The sequence below is a fragment of the Coregonus clupeaformis genome, unplaced genomic scaffold (assembly GCF_020615455.1).
Source record: "Coregonus clupeaformis isolate EN_2021a unplaced genomic scaffold, ASM2061545v1 scaf4053, whole genome shotgun sequence".
Classification (NCBI taxonomy): Eukaryota; Metazoa; Chordata; class Actinopteri; order Salmoniformes; family Salmonidae; genus Coregonus; species Coregonus clupeaformis.
In genome coordinates this window covers 25,001-31,924 of record NW_025537507.1, presented here as the reverse complement: position 1 = coordinate 31,924, position 6,924 = coordinate 25,001, and positions in this window count along the sequence as shown.

Here is a 6,924-nt window from a genome sequence, read left to right as displayed (position 1 = left end):
CATGTTGCTGTGTAGACCATGTTGCTAAGTTGACCGTGTTGCTAAGTTGACCATGTTGCTATGTAGACCATGTTGCTATGTAGACCATGTTGCTATGTAGACCATGTTGCTATGTAGACCATGTTGCTATGTGAACCATGTTGCTATGTGAACCATGTTGCTATGTAGACCATGTTGCTATGTAGACCATGTTGCTATGTAGACCATGTTGCTATGTGAACCATGTTGCTATGTAGACCATGTTGCTATGTAGACCATGTTGCTATGTAGACCATGTTGCTATGTAGACCATGTTGCTATGTGAACCATGTTGCTATGTAGACCATGTTGCTAAGTAGACCATGTTGCTATGTAGACCATGTTGCTATGTAGACCATGTTGCTATGTAGACCATGTTGCTAAGTAGACCATGTTGCTATGTAGACCATGTTGCTATGTAGACCATGTTGCTATGTAGACCATGTTGCTATGTAGACCATGTTGCTAAGTAGACCATGTTGCTAAGTAGACCATGTTGCTATGTAGACCATGTTGCTATGTAGACCATGTTGCTATGTAGACCATGTTGCTATGTAGACCATGTTGCTGTGTAGACCATGTTGCTATGTAGACCATGTTGCTATGTGAACCATGTTGCTATGTTAACCATGTTGCTATGTAGACCATGTTGCTATGTGAACCATGTTGCTATGTTAACCATGTTGCTGAGTGCGTAACAGCAAAGTGAACCAGTATATTGGTGTTGAGAACAATGTGGCGGAGGCAGCAGCGGAGTGAGGAGACCAGAAAACAGCCCTTGCCTTAATTGTCTTAAGAAAAGTGAGGAGAGAGGAAACGCCGACTTAATTAGGTCCATTTTCGTTAGAACTGCCTCTCTGATATTACTTATAATGTATTTAGTGTTTTTAAAAAAATATTTATAATAATAATAACTCCTCCTTTTTCTTGATCTCTTTTCTTATTGTCATTATTACTGTTATTATTGTGATGTCATAATAATAATAAGTGATGTCATCATTAGTAGTCTTTAGTGTAGCAGCCTTTTATAACCACCCATCTATCGAGCTGCAGGCCGTAGAGCACTTCCTGTTTAGTCTTGAAAACCGTAACTTACTTATTCCTATATTTATATTTCAATACGTATACAGGCTACTGTATCAGTCACTCATTTATTCGTTCATGTCATCACACAGCATGTGAGTCATTCATGCAATCAAGCATTTTTTAAAAAGTGTTTTAATAAAATAACAAAGCAACCCCCTTGAATAATTAGCGTAAACAATAAATAAACCGTTCCATGTCGGCAGTTGCATTCACAAATGAATGTGACTGTTTTTAGTCTCTGCTGTAATAAAAACCCCATTTACAACAGACTCTCTGGTACGCTTAGGATTTATTTTGTGATGTTTTACATTGTTCCAAACGGTCATAAAAAATAATATATAGTAATCTAACAGCACCTGTTTGGCACACATTAATATGCAGCAGAGCTTCTCCTTACCTTCTGTTTCTTGATCTCCAGTATTTTCCAACTAGTCACATTTATTCCACACATCTGACTTCCCCTTTACCTCCTGAGCAACCAGTAAACATTCCCCTTTACCTCCTGAGCAACCAGTAAACATTCCCCTTTACCTCCTGAGCAACCAGTAAACATTCCCCTTTACCTCCTGAGCAACCAGTAAACATTCCCTTTACCTCCTGAGCAACCAGTAAACATTCCCCTTTACCTCCTGAGCAACCAGTAAACATTCCCCTTTACCTCCTGAGCAACCAGTAAACATTCCCCTTTACCTCCTGAGCAACCAGTAAACATTCCCCTTTACCTCCTGAGCAACCAGTAAACATTCCCCTTTAACTCCTGAGCAACCAGTAAACATTCCCCTTTACCTCCTGAGCAACCAGTAAACATTCCCCCTCGTTTTCGAGTTTTTTATTTGTCACTTCCTCTGCATCCATTTTGCTGTCAGTGTGTTACGGCGTTTGGAGTTTTTTTTTTTTTTTTTTTTTTCGCTTTTTTGTTTTTTTTTGTTTTTTTTTCATTTTTTTTTTTATTTTTTATTTTTTTCTTTCTGGGGGAATGGATCAGCTTAATATTGCAGATAGATTGTATCTTCTATCAATGTAATTGTCTGCATCACTTCCAATCCCCCATTTTTTTTTTTTTATATATATACTCCCCTTTATTACTTTTCAACCCCACCATCCTTTCCCTACTTGGAGTAAATTAGTGAACAACAATGCCCAGGTCTCTACTTCGGTCTATACTTACTATCTACACCTTATGGACACAGTTAATTTTACAATAATTCTATTATATATATACATATATATATACATATACATACATACATATATATCATTATTATTATTATTATTATTTATTTATTTTTGCTCCTGAACTACTTCTACTCTCAACCTCTCCGATCGTTTTCATGATGTCCATCCGGTTTGCTTCTATATGCCATATCTTTCTAACTGTGCTCTTTCCCAAAAGCTCCCAACATACAGCCTATATACTTATTATGGACACAGTATGCTTTACATTATTAGCTATCTTTGTTATTATTTGTTGTTATTTGTTATTAGTCCCATCCTTCAGCTCTATTCAATACCTCCCATCTATCTCTTAACACCATCCATATCGGATTTCTATTTGCCATATATATTTCAACCGTACTGTGATGTTTTACAATAATTATGAACCTTTCTATTCTCATTGCTTCTACAGATTGAGAGTTAAAAATAAACAGCTTTGCTAAAAGTATTATTATATTATTGATTGATTGACTATGACTTTTCAGATCACCCAGTAATGCTATCTGCAAGGTTAGTTCCAGGTAAATATTGCAATCCTTTAGCCATTCCTGGACCAGTGTCCAAAAACAAGCTACAAATGGACAGAACCAAAACAAATGGTCCAATGATTCCGTCTCTTCACAGCAAAATCTGCAGAGCTGGGAAGATTGTATCCCCATATAAATAACATTCTATTGGTAGCAAGGATTTTATATAATAATTTAAATTGAAAGATTCTAATTTTTGAATCCGGTGTCGTTTTTGCGTGTCAGTTCATAAACACTATGCCATGGGATCGGTACATCAAAGATCTCTTCCCAACTATTTTGCAATCTATATGGGACGGCTGTCAATCCTTTGGTCCTTAAGTGAAACTGATATATTTTTTTATTTATCACAGTTTTCCTTAACCAATTATGTTCTTTAATGCAAGGCCGACAGACAAGTTCCTTACTTTCTCCCCCCTCCACTTTCCTCTTCCATTTTTGCGGTAATGCTGCCATTATTTGGTTGTAATTTTGGGTAGAGCAGACATTTCCATATGTTTTTGTTAGCTGCATGTGCGTCATAACTCCACCAGTCCTACCGATGATATCATTTACAAAGATTATACCTTTTTTAAACATTCTGTCAAAAAATAAAGGTTTTTTGTCAATTAGTATATTTGAATTTAACCACAATATTTGTTGCATTATTTGTTCTGTCGTTTCTGGAGGATTAAATTGAAATTGCAACCAACTTTCTATGGCTTGTTTTAGAAATAGTGACATTTGGGAGATTATTTCCTTTTCAAATAACTGAAAGTGTGAGGTTGTAATCTGAATAAAGGGAAAAAGGCCTTTCTTGAACATTGGGTGAGACAATCTTACTAATTTGCTTGAGAACCAGTTCGGATTTAAGTATAACTTTTGTAAGACTGAAGCTTTTAGTGATAGGTCTAATGCTTTAATATTTAATAATTTCTGTCCTCCGAATTCATATTCATTATATAAATATGCTCTTTTAATTTTGTCTGGCTTGCCGTTCCAAATAAAATTGAATATTTTTTTCTCATATAATTTAAAAAACTGTTCGCTGTTCGGCGTTTGGAGTTTGTTCATAACCAATTTATTGATGCTATTATGATAGACTGTAGGTCTATTGGTCACGCGCATGCGATGCATACACGTTTCACGTAAAGACAGCAAGGGTTGCGGGAATAGGGGAATGTTTTTCCCTAAACGTATGAGGGATTTCGGTAACTTCAGTCAGAAATGGCTGTAATTACAGTGAGGGGGAAAAAAGTATCTGATCCCCTGCTGATTTTGTACGTTTTCCAACTGACGAAGAAATGATCAGTCTATAATTTTAATGGTAGGTTTATTTGAACAGTGAGAGACAGAATAACAAAAAAAAAAATCTATGTCAAAAATGTTATAAGTTGATTTGCATTTTAATGAGGGAAATAAGTATTTGACCCCCTCTCAATCAGAAAGATTTCTGGCTCCCAGGTGTCTTTTATACAGGTAACGAGCTGAGATTAGGAGCACACTCTTAAAGGGAGTGCTCCTAATCTCAGCTTGTTACCTGTATAAAAGACACCTGTCCACAGAAGCAATCAATCAATCAGATTCCAAACTCTCCACCATGGCCAAGACCAAAGAGCTCTCAAAGGATGTCAGGGACAAGATTGTAGACCTACACAAGGCTGGAATGGGCTACAAGACCATCGCCAAGCAGCTTGGTGAGAAGGTGACAACAGTTGGTGCGATTATTCGCAAATGGAAGAAACACAAAATAACTGTCAATCTCCCTCGGCCTGGGGCTCCATGCAAGATCTCACCTCGTGGAGTTGCAATGATCATGAGAACGGTGAGGAATCCGCCCAGAACTACACGGGAGGATCTTGTCAATGATCTCAAGGCAGCTGGGACCATAGTCACCAAGAAAACAATTGGTAACACACTACGCCATGAAGGACTGAAATCCTGCAGCGCCCGCAAGGTCCCCCTGTTCAAGAAAGCACATATATATGCCCGTCTGAAGTTTGCCAATGAACATCTGAATGATTCAGAGGAGAACTGTGTGAAAGTGTTGTGGTCAGATGAGACCAAAATCGAGCTCTTTGGCATCAACTCAACTCGCCGTGTTTGGAGGAGGAGGAATGCTGCCTATGACCCCAAGAACACCATCTCCACCGTCAAACATGGAGGTGGAAACATTATGCTTTGGGGGTGTTTTTCTGCTAAGGGGACAGGACAACTTCACCGCATCAAAGGGACGATGGACGGGGCCATGTACCATCAAATCTTGGGTGAGAACCTCCTTCCCTCAGCCAGGGCATTGAAAATGGGTCGTGGATGGGTTTTGCAGCATGACAATGACCCAAATCACACGGCCAAGGCAACAAAGGAGTGGCTCAAGAAGAAGCACATTAAGGTCCTGGAGTGGCCTAGCCAGTCTCCAGACCTTAATCCCATAGAAAATATGTGGAGGGAGCTGAAGGTTCGAGTTGCCAAACGTCAGCCTCGAAACCTTAATGACTTGGAGAAGACCTGCAAAGAGGAGTGGGACAAAATCCCTCCTGAGATGTGGGCAAACCTGGTGGCCAACTACAAGAAACGTCAAGAAACGTCTGACCTCTGTGATTGCCAACAAGGGTTTTGCCACCAAGTACTAAGTCATGTTTTGCAGAGGGGTCAAATAATTATTTCCCTCATTAAAATGCAAATAAATGTATAACATTTTTGACATGCGTTTGTCTGGATTTTGTTGTTGTTATTCTGTCTCTCACTGTTCAAATAAACCTACCATTAAAATTATAGACGGATAATTTCTTTGTCAGTGGGCAAACGTACAAAATCAGCAGGGGATCAAATACTTTTTTCCCTCACTGTATATATAAGATGTCTGTGTGTTAACGGGTGTGTGTGTATATGTGTATATGTGTGTATGTGTGTATGTGTGTGTGTGTTTGTGTGTGTTTGTGCGTGTGTGTGTGTGTATGTGTGTTTGTGTGTGTGTTTGTGTTTGTGTGTGTGTGTGTGTTTGTGTGTGTGTGTGTATGTGTGTGTGTGTGTGTGTATGTGTGTATGTGTGTGTGTGTGTGTGTGTGTGTGTGTGTGTGTGTGTGTGTGTGTGTGTGTGTGTGTATGTGTGCCGCTTCAGCGAACACGGACAGTGCGATAAACATGTTCTGTGGTGGAGGAGAGGGAGACAACGGGCGCTAGTCACACAGTCACTCGCTGGCTTTTTAAACACAGCAGGGAGGAGAGGGAGACAACGGGCGCTAGTCACACAGTCACTCGCTGGCTTTTTAAACACAGCAGGGAGGAGAGGGAGACAACGGGCGCTAGTCACACAGTCACTCGCTGGCTTTTTAAACACAGCAGGGAGGAGAGGGAGACAACGGGCGCTAGTCACACAGTCACTGCTGGCTTTTTAAACACAGCAGGGAGGAGAGAGGGAGACAACGGGCGCTAGTCACACAGTCACTCGCTGGCTTTTTAAACACAGCAGGGAGGAGAGGGGAGACAACGGGCGCTAGTCACACAGTCACTCGCTGGCTTTTTAAACACAGCAGGGAGGAGAGGGAGACAACGGGCGCTAGTCACACAGTCACTCGCTGGCTTTTAAACACAGCAGGGAGGAGAGGGAGACAACGGGCGCTAGTCACACAGTCACTCGCTGGCTTTTTAAACACAGCAGGGAGGAGAGGGAGACAACGGGCGCTAGTCACACAGTCACTCGCTGGCTTTTAAACACAGCAGGGAGGAGAGGGAGACAACGGGCGCTAGTCACACAGTCACTCGCTGGCTTTTTAAACACAGCAGGGAGGAGAGGGAGACAACGGGCGCTAGTCACACAGTCACTCGCTGGCTTTTTAAACACAGCAGGGAGGGAGAGGGAGACAACGGGCGCTAGTCACACAGTCACTCGCTGGCTTTTAAACACAGCAGGGAGGAGAGGGAGACAACGGGCGCTAGTCACACAGTCACTCGCTGTCTTTTTAAACACAGCAGGGAGGAGAGGGAGACAACGGGCGCTAGTCACACAGTCACTCGCTGGCTTTTAAACACAGCAGGGAGGAGAGGGAGACAACGGGCGCTAGTCACACAGTCACTCGCTGGCTTTTTAAACACAGCA